This window comes from Coturnix japonica, chromosome 3 (genome assembly GCF_054131305.1).
Source record: "Coturnix japonica strain WE chromosome 3, WE-NBRP24, whole genome shotgun sequence".
Taxonomy (NCBI): domain Eukaryota; kingdom Metazoa; phylum Chordata; class Aves; order Galliformes; family Phasianidae; genus Coturnix; species Coturnix japonica.
Window position 1 is genome coordinate 23,367,021 of NC_140665.1, and position 19,226 is coordinate 23,386,246.

Genomic DNA, 19,226 nt, shown 5'->3' on the forward strand with positions numbered 1-19,226 from the left:
ATATTATGAATTTTGATAGATTTTTAATAGCGAGCATCTCAGACTGTCCATATGTTTCTTCTTGAGTTGCATATCCATGCCTATGGAAACCTGTTATTTTAGTGGATACTGATCTAGCTCAGGCAATCTAGTAATATTTTTTTCATATTCATCCCTTTGCCATCACAAAAGGCTAAATCACTGTGGCTAAAACATGTGCTTGAATGCTGTCCTGAAGCTTGATATCTCAGTGCAGGCCGTCTATTTGCTTTTCAAAGGAAATACATTTTCATTAACTGTTATGCACTGTCATAAGCCTGGTAACTATGGTAGTTGAGCATGAAGTTAATTAAAACTGGTCTTAGTGGGTTAACACGGTCATCTCTTTCCTCTTTGAATCAGTCTCTCATATTATTTTCTTTCCTGTGTAAATTCCACTACTTACTCACACAGGATACTTTAAACCATCGGTAAATGTTACATTTATGGCATGTTTCTGTGAAAACATGGGGATATCCATTGCACATGAGCATGTTTCCTCGTCTCTGCTGGCCTTGTTGGACAGCTTATCTACTGTTCTCCCTAAGTCTGACCTTTCATGTTTAGTTGCTTTTAAGATACTAGAAAACCAACTATCTACTCAATTTCCTTGTAGCTTGTGGGTAAGGTTAAAATATCATGTAGCTACCGTATGGTTGATATTATACAGCCACAACTGATACGACAATATTTTCTTTTCGAATACATACTACATTTTGCAAGAATACATAACAAGTTTTCCCATTCATATTCTTTGTCCCAGAGAAGACCTAGTGTTGTTAAGTATAAAAAATTGCCGTTGGTGTTTATCTTACTAAATCTGCTCACATCAATTGGTTCTGCCTACCCCATATTTCAAAGCAAAATTATGAGGAAAGGTCATATAGATTGCCCTTCTTTTCGGTTCTTGGCTTAAGGGTGTTCTGTTTGTAATTAAAGGAACAATTTCTTCTGTGAAAGAATTTTTTTTTGCTTTTTTCTCTTCCTCTTTTCTTCACATAATATTTGGAAAAGCATGTGGAAGCCAGAGGACAGTTAATGCAATTGGATAATTTGTTACTACAGAGGCAATCTGTTTTGTTTTTTGAGGAAATCTGAAGTGGCTTCTGTATTGTGCATTCAAATTCAAATATATTCACCAACAGCACAAAACTTGGGGGTAGATTGCCAAATGTGAAGGTTTTGATTGCAAGGCCATCTGGCATAGTGAAAAACACTCTTGAATGCTTAAAAGAAACCTAAACCACATCGCTCAGTAGGTGCTGACTCCAATGAAATTGAACCATCTTGGTCCAGGTTTGTTGTCTGACCGTTGGAGAGACTGTGGGAAAGTCAACTGCTTCCATGCTGATGAAGTGGCTGTGGGCTGAGAGTCGTGCTTTTAAGGGGAAAAAATGCTGAGTGGAATGTCAGGTTGAAGCAAAATATTTAAAAATGGCCATACTTCTTAAAATTCTTGCAGCATTCATGCAAAAATGTACGTTTTTAGGAGACCAAGAAGAGCTAATGAAAATATTGTTGCTCCGGTTTGGTTCTAAAGAAATAAACCCTGAGGAGATGAGAGATGAAAGTCTATTTGCAGTTAGAGCGGTTTGAAAGCATTTGAGCAGTACAGGAAAATGGTGCCTCTAGATATTATGGAGACTGGTGTTACTTGGATTGATCTCCTGAAGTCAGAGTTTTCAGGATTCTGTGAAACTCTGTTTGTTTGTCTGCTTTTCTTGCAGTCTGTGCACTATTTGCTTACAAGCTTCACTGCTTGGATGGAACCAAAGGGATTAGTAATGGGATGTAAGGGCTTTTCTATCTAGGTCGGACTGGATTTAGCGCTGCCTGAAAATGACACTGCTTGTTTAGCATTCTGTATCAAATGTACAGTAGTAGATTCATAGCAGTCTGGGTCATCTAAGGTCAGAGTGCAGCTGAAGTTGAGAAAACAGTAATGTTGAGGCAGCATTTTCAGACTGCTAAGCAAGGAGGAACAGCACTGACTATTCCCACACAAATCTCTATTTGTATTTATTTCCTTTTCCACTTTGAGGTGGAAGGCTTTATTCTTAGATGATGCACATCATGCATTTATGAGCTAGGAAAGCACATGTCAGGTCAGGCATAAATCTGATGAATTGTTTCTAGTTTGAATTCTGGAGTCTGAATTGCATTCTCAGTAGCCTGGATAGAGATTCTGTTTCTGCAGTTGTCCAAAGGTTTGAAAGGTTTGTCGTTTGGACTAAAAAAAATAGAATAAAATTCATTTTGTGTAAGAGAGAGCCTTAATTAAAAAAAAAAATAAATCATTAGATTATTAGGAAAAAAAACACCAGGATATAGAAGTGTAAATAGGTAAAAGTGTGCATATGGAGTTTTGAGCGCTGTGTTACTCTTGCTTGCTCATTCTCCCCAGGTGGAATGGGAGAGAGAATTAAGAATATAAAGGTGTGAGAACTCATGGGTTGAGATAAGAGAGTTTGTTAGGTTAAGTGAAAGTGGTGTGTACTAGCAAAGGAAAACAAGGAATTCATCACTTCCCATTGGCAGGCAGATGTTCAGCCACTTCTCAGAAAGCAGAGCTTGTCACGTGTACTGGTTTCTTGGGAAAACAAATACCATCAGTCTGAAAGTTCCCTTTCCTTCTTTCCCCCAACTTTCATTGATGAGCAAGGTGTGATATGTTATGAAATATCCCTTTGGAGTCAGCAGTCCTGGCTGTATCCCCTCCCACCTCTTTGTGCACCCCCAGCTCCTCACAGGCAGAGCAACATGAGAAGCTGGAATGTCCTACAGAAGAGCTGCTGCTGTGCAGTAAATGAAAGGTTGGTGTATTATCAGCATCGTTTTCATTAAAATATTAAATAAATGCAAAACACAACTTCATACAAGCCTCGGTGAAGGAAATTAGCTCTATCCCAGTGAAAACCCTGACTTGTCTTCAATGTGGGGGCTAATTCCCACAGAAAATACCAGGTTGTGTGAAATGGGTGGCAAGCAGGCTCCCTAGACTTCCCATCACATGAAGCTGACCATGTGGGAAGCACACAGTCAGCATGTGGCCAGCAGAGAGAAGGAAAGGAAAATGGAGACAGTGATGGGCTACTCTTCCCTTCCACTCTCCCGAAGACATGGGTGTGCTCAGAAAAGAGAATGGGGGAGAGAAAGAAACCATCTTTTTCTTTGCCACCATGGAGCTTCCTATGCAGCAGCTCAGCAACTTGTGACAGAAAAAAGTACTGTTTGCCTCAGTCTCTTCATCACCAGATTGGGTGACTTTGACTCTTGCATCTGGGAAAAGATTCAAGCTGAAGTGCTTCTGGTGACAGAAATGCCTTTTGATCCTGTGGATGAAGTTGGCAGTCCTGGTGAGGGTAGAGCATGCTTTGCTGCTGTATATCTGCTGCGTGTCTGGGAGCTCAGCTTGGTGCTACAGGGATGTTTGAAGGGGGAAAACCCTGTCCTTCTCAATCATTCTGTCAAATGCTGAACATCAAGACCTGTGTTTGAATTATCAGTTGCATATGGATTATGTTACCTGTCTCTGTTCTGATCTGTTTCTGTTTTCCATATGATACAACTGGAGTAAGGTTTTTTTTTTTTTTTTTTTTAATCATACAAAAACTATAATCTTGAGGAACCAGCATTAATTTCCTCTGGAGCCTTATGGAAAAATATCAAGGGTGAGCCTGACTTGTGGTGACAGAGCTTTTCAGCATACCCTGAGAAAGAACTGCTTCTGGGCACACGTGGCAGCCAGATATAGCTTACATGCACAGCAGAGTACATATAGTACTAGTTCATTAACTTCTCTTTCATGAAGCTGCTGACCAGATACTTTACTAGCACTTCTAATGTACCATCTCAGGTCTGGGGTCAGGTATTAGTAATATCCAGCTGCACATCAGTCTGAGTTTCCGTAAGATCTCTTAACAATAGTGATTAGGTTAAAACTTTATACCTTTAGACTCTTACAAACCCTTGGTCTCATATGTTACATCAAACATTCATGAAGGGGAAGTCAGAATAAATTAGTCAATGTAAAATATATCTGGGAGCCTAAGATAATCCCATAATTTCTAATATTATATCTAAGAATGTGATTCAAAAAGCAGTGATGAACTTTAGCAGCAAGGTCATTATGCGCCAAGGTTGAGATAAGATCTGTGGATTCTTTCCTCTGAGATCTAAACAAAGAATGTGAATGTAATTTGAAAAACTAGAATGTGGTCCTTAGTCTGAAAGGATTAGGAGCCCACAGATTAATATGATGTTCCTCAATCAAAATGGCTGGGTACCAACAGAATGCAAGTGATCCTGGAGCAGCTGCTCTAGAGCAGAACTGCAGGTGGTATCCAGGGCTCAGTCCCATGCAGCCCCCCTTCAGGCTGCTCCCTCTTCTTTCGTCCCATAGGATCCTAGGGAAAAAGGGTAAGCAAGCATTTCTTGTTTTTGATGGAGCAGAGAATGAATGCAAGGGGACTTTCTATGCTTTTCTTTAGAAAGGAATTGTGGTCTGGACATATGGTCTTCTAATTTGGAAAACTCTTATATTTTCTTATATTTTCCAGGGTGCCTGCCATAATTCAGGAAGAGTTTGGACTCACAGCAAAAGTGGATGGGTGAAAAAGCTGTTTTCTGTTTGCTTTTTGTTTTTTTTTCTTTCTCCTCTAGTTTGGGGCTCTGACACACAGTGTTTCCTAATGTTGTTTGAGACTTTGCCACTAAAACCTTGGGAAGAAAGAAACCTTCTGTACTATGAGGCTGGTATTGTTCAGGATACCCTGCTGGGCTTCTAAAGAGAACTGATGACAGATACCCTATGACAGACACAAATAAGTTCTGGAGTCTGAACAGCAAATCAAGTATATGAGGGAAAGCTGCAGTGACTTTTGTACGTCTTCATAGTTACCTCCCAGTTTCAAAACAGACTATGTAAATATAGCGTTTTAATACTCCTTTTGAGAATTGCCTACTTGGAATAATTGAGGAGAAATGTGCAAGATGATTTCTAATTATGAAAATACATAGCCGTGCAGTTTATGGAGAAGCAATGTGGAGCAGGGATATAAAGATCTGGAGTTGTAGATCTTAGAAGTTGGATAAACCACCAGGGAACTGATTTTACCATGGTGAGAAGACTCCCAGTTCTCTGTATGGATGTGTGATGTCTACGCCCAGTCTGAAAGAGTCCAACCCCTTAGCCAATTACAGCCAGACTGCTAAAGTTATATGCTTGGCTGAATCATCAACTTTATTTTGTAGTAATAAAAGGACAGTGAGAATTTCTAGTAAAACAGTTAAATTATGTGCTATTCCCGACCTAGGATTCCTAAGAATTATAGGCAAAATAACAGCCAACTCACAGCATGGTTCCCATATGGACAGCTTTGGTTTAAAAATCACTGCTATGAAATACAAGAGGCTCAGTCAAGTGAGCTCTAATTCAGCTTGGTCAGATGGCAGAGAGTTATTCCTGCACATAAACATTTCAAGTATTGAGGGGCCTGAGGGGATGTCGTGCTCTGAACTCACCTAACATAAAAGCAAACATGAAGGTGGATGAGTAGCTGCAATTGTGACAATGGAGGAGCAGGAGCAGGAAAGCAGTATAACTTTAATGTGGTTAACTCAGGCTTGGCTAATCAGGGGCTTTGTGAAGTACTGGGGCAGCCTTGAGGCACAGGAGTTGTCACGACTCTATAACAGAGGGAAATGTGTTACTAGGTCTACTCATATCGAAGGAAGAGGAACCTTTAGACTAGTACACCTCATCAAATCTAACAGAAAAACTGGTCGTTAAGCACACGTTAAAATGCTTGTCAGGATCTTGGTGAGTAACCAAATATACTTGCATGCTTACAGGTTATACAAGGGTTAATTTGTTGGAACTACCTTGGAGATAGAAATATTTGGAAGCTCTGGAATTCCTGCATCTCCAAGTGTGAGTGGTTGTTATCTGTTTGTGTCCAACTGTCTTTTGATATCTTCAGATGGAAGGTGATGGTGACACCCCAAGCCATTTCATGCCAGCCATATATCACTCTTCTGGCACCAGTCCTCCTCTGACATCTGACCTGAGTATTATCAGCTGCAGTACTTTCAATTGCCTGCAAAAGTGAGCTTTTTGCTTCATGGAATACCATTTCCTGCAGCTCGTGGTAGATTCAGTGGGCAAGAAATCTCACTAGGCAGGGCCCTTCCCTCGAGTGTCTATGAAATGTCTCCTTCATCTACAGAAGAGACCCTCTTCACTCACGTGTAGCTTGCACCTTTGGGGTTAGCTCAGGGGCTAGGATGGATGAAATGCAAATGAATGTCTAATTTTGTTTTTATTACTCTGTCAGCTCCCTCTGTGAGGTGAGACTCAGAATTGGGTGAACATCTGTGAGGAGCTGGGAGCACCTGAAAGTTCTGCCCATAGTCAAGAGAAAACTTGCATAGCTGAGAGTAGCGTTCAGGCACTGGAGCCATGAAAGTGGCTTTCCCTGTATTCATTTTGCAAAAAGAATATTGAAACCCTTCACTTCAAAAATTCATGATGTAGTTTCTCATGTGATCAATCAACTATCTTGGCTGTTAGAGCTTAGGTCTGTATGAGGCGATATGTTCTCATGACTAAGGATGCCACAACAGTTTTTTCTTGTAACTTGGGCAAAGATCTCTAAGAGCACCAAACTGTGAGAAAAAAGCAATGTGGGAGTTCCCATCCTCACAGTGATAGTGGTAGCTGAACAGTTCATTTTGCCAATGAGGTTCCCAGTTAAACGCAAACAGCAGTGGAATGTGGAGCAGCTTGTGACTTCTGACTTTATGACATACAACAGTTGATTATTTCTTTCAATACAGTTCCAACCATAACATCTACTCACCCTCACTTAGAGAGGATCACAATACAACCTTTGCCTATTGGTACTACCTGGACCGCTGCAATTTTTGCCTTACATTTTAAAATTAATTGTTTGCTATGTTTGTTTTTTCCTTCTCAAAATTGCAGATGTATTTTGGTTTTTGGTTCATATTCAGAAGTACAAAGTCATAAGGAAAAGCTTTGGTTTTTTTTTGTTTTTTTTTTTTTTTCTCCAGCTCAAATTAATGCAAGTAATTTTGCCCATCAGAGAACAACCCTTCCACTGAAGATTAGTGAGTTCTGAGTTTGCTTTTAAGGCATATTTCATCTAATATTGAGACCATATTTCTCCGCTTGTCTATAGTTAGAGCTCATAAAGAAGATAGATTGAGCCTTTCTTGCTGACAGAGTACTTTGGAAATTTGGGTTTTGAGGTTTATATTTTTAATATTACCATCCTATGGAAGCAAATAGGTAATTAGGGCAATTTTACAGGATAAAATGGTAAGGAGGGGATGAGAGAGATCCAGCTCTCAGCCTGACAACAGTAGTCTCATGAAAGCGAAGCTGTGGTGGGCAGTTTCAGTGCGGTGATTTGTTTGATCCCCTATAAAATCCTCTATACCAGCATTTGCAGCTACCACCCACTTATATTTATTGTGCGCTTTTATTTTTGCTTGGTAATATTTTTCTTGTGTTTATTTTAAAAGGTCTACATTTTGTGGTGACAGTCTCCCATTTTGCAAATTAACTGCTAGCAGATGTTGCTGCGTGGTGTGAAGCACACACAGCAGCCTCAGCCGCCAGGCTCTGCACGCTGCCTGAGAAAAGCTTTGTGTTTTCCAAGCAAGTTTCAGGAGTGTCTGTAAAGTGCTTATGTAGAATCTTATTCAGAAAATAAATTACTGTTGTTTTTATAGCTTTTTTTTTTTTTTTTTAGATGTTTTTAGTGTTCAGAATTACTGCTGAAATCTAACAAGTCCGTACCACGGTTTGAGAAATGAAATATCATTTGAGCAGTGTTATTTAGGAAATGATTAGCTGGATACAGACAAATGCAGGTAAGCTGTGCTTACAGCTGCAGCTGCTTTGTATTTTCTGCTGTAAAGATCCCTGCTACCGTTGCATGCATCTCTGCTAAATCTTAGCTTTTGGTGCTAAGGTCTTCAGAGTGAATTGTGTGCTTTTAGTGGGCTGTTTTTGAAGCTCTATCCAAACCTGAGATTGAGTAGTGTAGTTTTGTGTTTGTTCTCTTTGGAGTAAGATATTGCAGATTGGCTTGTTCTGTTGCCAGGGATGACTTTTTTTCCTTCCCCCTTTTTCATCTGCACCATCTTTCTTAGTTTTGGATAAAGCATGCACTTCTAAGAAGCTGTAGCTGCATGTGTTGCAAAGGAAACTCATTAAGTTTCAGCAAACCCATTTAGAACACTTGTATATCAAGCTGACGTTGTTCACCCAGATAACTGTAGGTGAGCTGTAAGCATTCTCTGTTCTTCACGCTTCTCATGGACAGGACAGGAGCGTAGGGGAAAATATGTTCTATGGTGCAGCAGGAAATTCAGCCTAGACATGAAAACACACTTATAATTGCATAGAGGCATCAATAACCTGGCATAAAGTGCCACTCAGTCTCACAGTCTAAGGTGTTGCTGAGGCACTCATAACGAAACGTGGCTGGCACAGATATGGCTCCATCACACGTAAGGGTTTTGCAATCTATTTATGAGAGGGTCTGATAGAAAAGGCTTAGGTACAGTCGAATCTGCACTGGAGAGGTGGATGGACTTGGAAATCCTTAAAGTTCCCTTTTAAACCTGCTGTTTTTGCTTTGCAGCCTCCCTCAATGAAATTGAAGAAGCACCTTTCTACCCCGTTAGAAACAAGGCTACAGAAAAGCTGTCCACTAGATGTCACTGGTACTTCACTGAAATAAGACTGAAAGCGCCGTGTCTGGTAGTCTTAGAGGTGATGCACAGGTGAGTAGAATCACTGTGCTTGCCCTGCTCAGCCCCACTCCTGTGCCTGGCCTTCACACAGAGAACACCAGTGGGCCAAGGCACGGGGCTGGCCTTGGGCTTGCACACTGTGGCTGATAGCTTAGAATCACAGAAGATCTCAATTTGGAAGGGACCCATAAGAATTGTTGCATCAAACTCCTGGCTCCGCCCAAGAATCAGACCATATGTCTGAGGGTGTTCAAATGCTCCTTGAGCTCTGGCAGCTCAAGGCCATACCCACTGCCCTGGCCAGCCTGTGCCATGCCCTCCACCCTCTGATGCAGAACCTTTCCCTATCCCCCACCTGACCCTCTGCTGACACAGCTTCTCTTGTGGTCTATTGCCGTCACCATCAGCACCCACCACTCTGCTCCCCCAAAAGCTTAGGACTCCTCCCAAGCCCATCTTATCTGCTAGTGTTCCAGAACGCCTGAGGATGGGTGAATTCAAGTTACCATGATTTGCAGTATGGAAGCACATTAGGGCAAATGCTGCTATTCCTGTGAAAGTATTCCAGTGATATTCCTTTTACTATGGTTGCTAGGGGGGTTATTTTCTTCAAAAACAACAGCTAATTTTGTGTTTTATTCCCTGTAAGATAAAACTCCATCCTGAGGAAGAATATGGAGGTTCTTGCATGTTTTCCCTTTCTAAAAGTAACTATTTTTTTCAATCCTGACATATTCAATACTCTTTTTAAAGAAATGTTATCACGAAGGTGGCAGATAAACAGAAGCTGGTCATTGGCAGTGTTTTTAATGCGTAAGTTGGACAAATTATATCTGCTTTATTTCATAGAGGTTTCTCCAGTTAAATCACCTGTAGTTGGCCTATAGTTGACCCTTTGTTGACTTATTTAATCATCTGCCTAGTTTTCAGAACAAGTTATGAGCATTCAGACTTAAATCAGTCCCTGAAAAGGTCCTGTCATTAGGCAATAAGGCTCATACCTGATAATCTGCCCGTCACATATTATGAACGCAGATGACAATCACTTACCTCTTTTATGTCATGATATAAGGCTGAAATTGCCTAAAATGAGGAAGAAAGCCATTATTTAATCAATGGAATTGCGTCAATTGAGTAAAATTTGTCTCTAGTGTAAACAAATGGAATGTCTTTGCACTCTGTGAAAACAAGACTAAATTACTTGCAGATCTTGCAGATTGAAAAACAGAGGAAGTAGAGTTGGAGGCTGACACATTCAGGGGTTTGGAGTAGGCATTTAAAATAATTATCCAGATTACACTGGATTACTTAATATATTTTTTACATCATGCGTATGCAGCTTCATTCCTGAAACAGCAAAAGCAAGACATGATTATTTTAGTCATATTTTGTATTTTGAGAAATGCATTAGTACAGTTCATGTTTATCACCAACAAATATACTAGTTAAATTAAAAATAAGAGAATAAAATATATGAGTTGAAAAGCAGTCATCAGTGTGACCCAGGACAGAGAAATTTAGGTCTATGTATGTTTTAGAGCCTCTATTTGAGAGAATGATCTTGGATTGAAAGAAAAAGTTATTTTGAGTTTCCTCTTTGTAGTCTTATATAATTATTAACAATTATCTTTTTTAGACTCATGCATGTGCCCAGGTAACCAGTTTTTAGCATGATGCATACTCAATATTTGGTGGTTACTTCCTGAACAATCTGTATGTGGAACCAACTGAAACTGCATGGGCCGCAGAGATATCAATCTGCAGGCATTTTATCTATCTGTATGTCCTGACATAAATTCTCTTTTGTTAGGCTGTTTCCCCTCTCAAGCTGTAATAAAAGTTACAGCTCAGGCTCCAGAAAAGGCCACCTTCAATGGGATGTGTTTTCCATTTTAAGTTGGCAGTCAGGGGTCCTTTCTGCAGGCACCTTCTATAGGAAGGTGGCATGGTTTGTCCAGCTGACAGCAGAATGGAAGGTGGTGGGTTGTGGGGAGCCTCAGAGTAAGAGCATCTGTAGATCTCAAGGGCCAGCTGATATTCTTCTGACTTAAGAGAAAGCAGGAAGGGGGCTGCCAGCTCTTGTTTCATTAAGGTGATGCCCCTTGGAATGCTCTTGGCAGTTGGCTTCATTTACAGGTCAGTTTACTGATAAAGTTCACTTCCTTTAATTGGGAGGATGCTTTGGGAATCTGCACATGTTTATTCAGAAATGAATGACTTAATTCTGGTTTTCCATAAAATAAATATATCTAATAGCCAATAATCAGTGACATCTCTCTGTTTGTCTGATTTTCCTCTGATTCCTACCACTTCTAATTTAATGGGCTGGTATCTTGTTTCTCTCCTTTTGTGATTTAAGATAATTTGTTACCTTTTAACTGAATTTAAAGAAAAGGTTCTGCATTGTTACACTCTGCACAGGAAAGCATACTTAAGCAGCCAGGTAGAGAAATCTGTACCTTGAGAGAATATCATGTTGTATGCAGACTTCTGTGAGATTAGCTTTTGAAGAACCCCTTTGTTTTTGTTCTGAACTTGATCCATTCCTGGGAATTTCATTTTCTTCTCCAGATCATTATGTTTGCACGTTTTCTTATCAAAGGAGGAATAAGTTCAGGGCACGAGCATCTAAATCTGTTTTCACGTAATTTATTCAGAGTCACATGGTACCACTGAAGGGAAAGACGTTTATCTTTTTACCATTTTCCAATGACACCTAATCTTTTCAACATGGATTTCATCTTTAGAGATGAAAGATGAATACTCTGAGGTGAGTAAGGTGACATTATCAAAACAACTGAGTATCCATAAGGCCATCTTCCTTATGTGCATATTTTATTAGTTTAAAATGATGATTAAGGGAGATTAGAGAGGTAAAACAGAAAAACCACAACATTTGAATTCACTAAGAACAAGGGGAGTCACTCTTCATTTTCTATACTGTTACGGACACAGTTTGACACTCTTTACTTTATGTCCCAGTTCCTTCCTAAAGTAGAATAGGGATGACAATTTATTACTTGTATGATGTTAGGTCTAAAAGCCCCTTTGTGGGCTCTAACTCGGTTGTTCTAGGAGCTGTATGAACCCAAGGCAATGTGTTTGTGTACTGTGTACTTTTTAACTAATTATTCTAGAAATGCAAAGGTTCATCTTAACCATGGACCAAATTTTCTTCTGTTCTATGCAGAGTAACTGCTAATTCTGTACAAGGACTGAAAAATCTGGCCAATTTCATTTAACAGCCGATGTTCTTTATTCTGTCCTTGATACTTCAGTAATTAGAACTAATTAAATGAGAGCTTGCCTACTAGAGAGGTTGCATTTCAGAGGACAACTTGATAATTAATTTTTCCTAAGAAGGACACTCTGTTATTTCCTTTGAAGGAAATTCTTACTCATCAAAGCCTGATGTGATGCTTTGGTAAGTTTAGGTTTGACAGGAGAAGGAAAGACTGGACACTCGGATGTCATGAGAAGACTTTTGTAGGGCTGTAATATAGCTTCATTCATTACAACAAATGTTCATTTTTATTCTTCAGGTCTAGCTTTCTAAGTCTTAATTCATGTTTAGTCTAACCTATTTCTAGCAGTTTTCTTGCTTGAATATCACTGTCCAGTTATTTGGAAGAGCTTTCTGCTTATAATCTGCATGCTGATAAATAAATACCAGAAGACAGCAGAGCTCCTGGAGAGCCATCTTGCTTGTATAGCTGTTGTGTCCCTGGGTATCTGCCACTGCCTCCAGGGAGTGGGATGCAATGAAACCGTAGACGCTCCTTTGAAGGATTCTCACTGAGCTGTTGACAAGTTCTTCATGGGCTGTGGACAATATACCACTATGCACTTGTGTCGCACCACAGGGTCTCCCATTGACGCTTATCCTTTTCGTTTGGCCTCTGACCTCTGCTGCTTGCCACTTAGTGAAGCAGCAGTTCAGAAAAGAAAGCAAGAGTCAGGCCAAAGGAGCTCTGCATTTGTATCTTGCATAGCCCAGCTTGCACTTCTTGCTGTTTTTCAAATTACTAATTATTAGTACAGATCTTCTGTATTCTTTCCATCTGAAATAAAAACTATTCTCAACTATAAATGGACAGAGTAGAGTTCAGTTTTTCTGCTACCCAGATTTCTGAATTTTTGAGTAATTAAAACATTATCTTACAGTGGGTCAGCACCAATCTTTGAAGTCTGGAATAGAAATTATTGTGTTACTCCAGATGAATGAATGTGGAGTACCTCAACTCTTCTTAGAATGATACTAATGATTAATGGCCTACTAGTTAGTTATTCAATTAACTCGATTACAGAAATGCTACAAAGCCTCTTTGATCACGATTCTGTTGTGTCAGGCATTATTAAAAACAAACAACCAGCTTTAAAGATGCTTATTTATAGAATCATAGAATCCTTAGAGTTGGAAAGGACCATTAAATATCATCTAGTCCAACTCCCCTGTAATGAACAGGAATGTGCACATCTTGATCAGGTTGCTTGTGACAAAGCCTCCAGGGCCAGGACATCAACTGCTTCTCTGGGCAGCCTGTTCCAGTGCCTCATCACTCTCACTTGTAAAAGACTTTTTCCTTATACCTAACCTAAATATACCCTCTTCAAGCTTGAAGCCATTTCCCCTTCCCCTGTGGTTCTGTCACCAATAACGTGTCTGTCCCAGTCTGTTCCTGTAACTCCCCCTTAGATATTGGAAGGCTGCTATCAAGTCTTTGTTTTTTATCAGAGGTTTTAGAGCTTTAACTAGTGCTTCTGAAATCAGAGTATTACTTGAATAACTGTTCTCTTTCATTCAAGAAAGAAAATAAGACTATTAGCTACCTGGAAAAGTTCTTGCTTTAAAAAGTGATTTCTTATCTGAGGCTGGAGAGATGTCTGATCTGTGATTATTAATGTGTTTAAAAAATACTTGCTTTTGATAGGAGCATTACAAAAAATGACAATCCAAAGAACTGTTTCTCAGTGATGATTAAACACCAAGGCACTCCTTGGTGTTTAAGGTGATAGGAGGCTGCTGGATATCCTAACCATTTAAGTTAATGTGGTAATCATGTTAACGTCACTTGCTCCTTTGTTTCATTAGGAAGACAGAAATAGTGAATTGCTGAGTGTTTAATCCTTTTCTATGGTGTCAAGAAGGTGATCTTTGCTTCAGGCAGGTAGAAAAAGTTCAGATCACAAAGGTGACCAGCTGTAGCTTCATTCACGCTGCTGCTCACTACATGCCAAGCGTTTGCAGGACTGGGGCCAGTGTTTGTAACTTCAACACACTGCATACCTGTTTTTTATTTCTTGATTCTTAACAGGTGTTCTCTCCCTGCCCAGTGCTCTGCAGACTGTGAAAGCAATTGAATGTATTATGGTTAGACATTGAATACATCACGAAGATTAATTTGATAAATGATTAATTCTGGCTTTGTGCTTGAAATTTAAGTCAATTGTCTGGATGAAATGTGTAAATCCCCATATAACAGACATTTATCTCTTTCCAGACTTTTCAGTGCTCTGTGCAAGATGAAAGCAAGCAAGTGGATAATCTTTTCTGGAGATGATTCCATATTTTTACTCCATTAGGAATAATTTCCTGAGGTGTGGTGGCCAGCTGTGCACACAGTGTAAACAATAGAGGATGCAAGTACTTGGTGAGTGTTTCCACTGGGAAGCTGTGAGTGGTGAAGATCAGACAGACATCCCAGTTAGAAAATGGGATCCTCTCTTCTCAGTGTTCCCATCGAGGTTCTACAGGTCTCATCTCTGTGCTTGGAATTTTGGCCATGACAAGAATGGGAGTATTTAGTGGCTCTGATAGCCTGCAGGAAATGTTCTGTGTATGCTTTAGTGAGTATGTATTCTTCTGGGTATATGCTTCCTCTCTCTCCTGACCCCAGCTTCTCTCTCTTTTATTTTTTTTTTACCTTTTCAGGATGGGCTGTATTTTTTCAAAGTTTAGTGCTTGCTCATATTTTCATTGTTCCCTAAGTGGCACAACTGAAGTATTACAGGCTGGTCATCAGAGCCCTTTTAACAAGGGAAGTGTCAGAAAGTCATGTGTGCATGAGCTGTGTGTCTTTGCAAAGCAATTCTCATAGATTATCAGAACAAAATATTACTTGCTTCGACAGTAGTCCCATCATAAGCTTTTACCTTCAAGAATTCAACATCCTACTTTTTACAACCTGTTCAAAATCCCTTTGGAGATTTTAAACACAGAATGTTAGGACGCTGGTTAACAGCATATCAACCTGAGTGCTGACCTACCCATGTGCTAATAATAAGTCACCAGTCTGCTCTTTAAGAAATTCTGTCACAAATTGTGGTTGAAAAAATAAATGAAGAACTGAATTCCTACAGATAAGACCATCCAGATGGGACTGCTGGGGGATAGGTTAATGAGTTGGCCCTGCAGCCTTGACAGTGTTCCTTCAAAAAAGGAGCACATGTTGTTCAGACAAGCCTATGGCCTCTGTTTTCCAAAGGTGAAATTTACCGTGGAGCAAAGGGCCAATGAAAGGTCTCTGCCTCAGGCTCACATGAAGTTTGACTGCTAGGTAAGGTTTATGCTAGCAGACCTCATTTTTAGGGAGTAAACTAGATCTTTTGGTGAGTTTCTGAATAGCGACCAAGCCTATGTGTGAAAGTTTTCACAAGGATTGGACGAAGTTGATTTCTAGCTTTGTTTCTTTTGTTGTATCACTGCAGTAATTAGTTCCACTTTTCCGTAATACTAATCGCTTCAGTATTTTCTGCAAGGACTTTCTGTACTGCAGAAATTATTTCCATTTGCATGGAATGTTGGATTTAGTTAAAATAAGAAGTGGTGTTTCTGGCCAGTGGACACAATAGATATGAGGTACTCGTGTTTTTTGGGGGGAAAATGTGGCTAAAGAGTAACACAATAAAAAGAACAATAACCTATAGTTGTCATCTGCCTTGCAATAGCATTTTGATTTCCAGGGGTGTGTGGTGACTGTTGCTTTATACCTTGAGCAAAACCATAACATGGATAGCAACTGAACTCCTTGGTCCTGGGATTTGCTTCCTCTTTTGGCTGATGGACAATTTACAGGGTTAGTTCCTTGATTTCCAGTGTCTCAAGAGTGCATTAGAGTTTCACAGCAGGAGATTTGTAAAAGGGAAGGGGATGGTGTACAGGGAATTAAAAGGTCTGTAAAACTAGAGGCACTCTCTCCTGTGAGGAGTGATCTTGTCTAAATCAATAAACGTCCATGGTCTGTGTTTTTCAGCTGTGATTATTAGGACTGTGTGTTCAGTCACTGTGTTCTGAGCAGAGCCAAAGTTGGCTTAATAGCACCAAAAATGTATTTACAGCTATTTGTCCAAGTTCTGAATAACTGTTCCTTTTGTTCTCTGTCCTTTGCTGTTCCTAAACTATAATGCAAACAGGTTTTGGCTCTGAAACCAGTGAAGCTAGGCATGCTTAACTCCAGGCATATGACTACTCCTGTTAACATTTGTAACACTTTCCACAAGCTTAAAGGTAAGCACAGCTTAAGTGGTTTGCTAACTCTGTCTTATTTTTATTTAAGTATTTAAGAAAGATATTTTTTAATGACTGTGGCATGTGAAGTAAAAGATACTCCTGACTAAAGACCATAATTGCCTGCCATCCATTTTGCATTATCCTTTGTTCAGCAATACCTGGTCTCTTACTGAACTGTTTGCCTTGAATCAAAAAACAGTGAAGGAGCATCAAGAAAAAGTGGCACTCAAATATAGCAAGTAGTTAAAGCCAGTCACTGAGCAAAAATCTTAAAAGTGCAAAATGTGTTTTACAGAAGAATGATTTAAACACTTGGAAAAATGGAATATAGCTAAAGAATAAGGAAGCACAAAATAAATGGCCACATGTAGGTTTCTAATGCAGCCCGGTACCTTTTACTGCAGCATAACTGGAGCCTGCTAAGTCTTACCCTGCAAAGTCCTACATGCATTATAGGTTTCTACCACACAGTAGCTAAGTGGAATCACCTCTCTTCTATTGAGAAGTGACTTTCTTTACCTACTCTGATCTCTTAGAATGACTGTAGAGCTAATTTTCTGCTAAATGGGGCAGGTAACTTTTAGTAACATAAAATTAAGCAACATTAAGAAACTGCCATGGCAAAAACAGAGATAGGTTGTGAAGGGAAAACTCATCTTCATTTACACTGTATACTTAAATCAGTTCTAATTCTAGGGCAGCTGCTAGGAAAATTAAATTCATAGGTATTAGAAGAAAGATACAGTTACAGCTGGCTTCTTAAAAGTAAGAACATGAAACAGAAAAGCAGCTAGCTTGTTACGAGCTGGACATTTTGTTTATGAGCTGCTCAGTTACATTTTCTGCTGATCCATCTGCTGGTGGAAATCCTTTGCCATCCCTTGAAGACTAAAATATCATTCTGAAGATAGAGGCAGGATTCAAGTAGTACCATTCTCCCCAGATATCTTCTGATGAGGTGTCAGCTTCCTTTTGGCAGAGTCCATAGGAAAGATAAGGGACTGTGGTTACAGGCACAAAGGGCTTTTATGACAAGGTGAGAAAGAGAAAGTTTCAGATTAGCAGGAATTTGTATCTTTATTGTGCTTTTAACTTCAGTTTCAAATCTTAAAACAGATTTTCCCTGGTGTGTGAACTCAGTGAACTCACGTCCTATTGCATTTTAATTTCATCATGCGGACTCTCTGACTTCAAAGCCTGCTCCAGGTCTAGAGAGAAGTTCACGATCCACTCCATTTTGCTACAGCAACATGTACAGTTTGTTGTGTGCAGCCACAAAAGAGAGAGAACTCTTGAAAAAGATCAACAAAGAATTAAAAAAGTTACTATACATTTTGAAGGATATACTGCATTTGTATCTGGATAATGAATACTCTTAGCTAGGTCTTACTGTTAAGGTAAGGAATACTAATTTTTAAGGAAAAAAAAATTGCGACCTGTCAAAATTCACTCCAAGTCTGAGGGATAGATCACATTTCATATAACTGTTAGGTCAGTCTGTCAGTCAGTTTGGATGGAAATCTAATAAGCACAGTACTATCTCACCACTTCGGAATCAAGCTCAAGCAGTTTGTGTGGCCATCCTTGGAGATAAAACTCACTGATGTGTGAATTCAATTATTTCACAGATGTAAAACTTCCCAAATCACTCCCAAGTTCCTGTGGTGTAGGTGTACCCATATATCCTCTGTTGCTTCAGAGAGTGTTGACTGTACTTTTACTGTGGAAAATGAGAAGAAAGAAATAAGATTTGTTTCACTGGAAGAAGATACATAGGATGGATCTGGTGACAATTCAAGAGAGTAGATTTCTAATTCCCTTGCCATGGGTTATTGAAAGTATCCACATAGCTTGTGAAACTGTATGATCACTATCACAGTACTGTATAGGAATGGCAATGCAGAATTCAACAAAGAATACTAAGGAGGGAGCTTTGGTTTTTGGCCTGAACATCCCTAAGGAGTGATAAGAAACTCTGGTTACTGTGATCTTCACTAGAAACTGGATGGGTCAAAGTATACAGACAGATTTAGACAACATGCAATTGCAAAAATCATTCTTATATGCATTTGCACTTACAGCATTTACTGTGCAGTAGCAATGATTTGGCCATTAGCGGGACAACAAATACAAGGGGGAAACAGTGGCCAATACTGAGCATACCTGAACTCTGTTTCTGGATGTGCGTGTCCAGATCACTCCTTAGACCCGTTTCCACGAGAATCTGCAAAGGTAAACTACTGATCCAGTGCTGAAATTGCCAATAGAATTGCTGGGCATTCAAAAGTTTGGCAGAACAGGGTATTTAGAAACATAAAAATAGGAGTAGTGCATAAACGCAGGAGCTTACTTCAGAAGTCTTTACTTGAGCAAAGAAAATATCAGTTCCTTGTGAGTTTTGCATGTTGTGAAGGCCTGCTGATAGGCCTGTGGCTATTTTGTTGTTTGTTTACTCAAAAGCAATTTGTTTATTTCTGCCATATCTTACTGTATATCGTTATTACTCAATGGCAGCTGTGTATTATTATTATTATTATTGAATGGCAGGTGATTATAAAAACAGTCCTATGGTGATATAAATCAAGTGTCTGGCTCTGTGTGTTCACTTGCATTATCTGAATTTCTAAACTTGCTTTTTTTATGTGCTATGTGCAAGCCTCTCCTCCTCTCATATCTGCACAAAGAGATTTATTTGGCAGTAAAAATGTCCACTTAAATTGAAAGTTCCGTTATTTACTTTGTAGAAGTGAATATCCTTCAATAAATCAGTCTTCTTTCCCTTTTCTATTATTATTTATTGTTTACATTGCATTAACAGCCATGTCTTCCTTCTGTAAAGCCTTCCATCTTTAATCCACCAAAGTGGGGAAAACATGATGTTGAAATACAGTTGAAACAAAGCAGCAGCTGA

The 19,226-nt window shown here is 39.5% G+C and overlaps 1 long non-coding RNA gene across 1 annotated transcript; it reads left to right on the forward strand.

Moving 5' to 3' along the window:
• Positions 1–5,870: 5,870 nt before the first annotated feature.
• LOC107311102 (uncharacterized) lies at positions 5,871–18,895 on the forward strand. Its single transcript, XR_004306833.2, has 5 exons — positions 5,871–5,950; positions 8,694–8,835; positions 14,307–14,456; positions 16,219–16,312; positions 17,432–18,895. It is a non-coding gene; the product is annotated as an uncharacterized LOC107311102 (long non-coding RNA).
• The last annotated feature ends 331 nt before the right edge of the window (positions 18,896–19,226 follow it).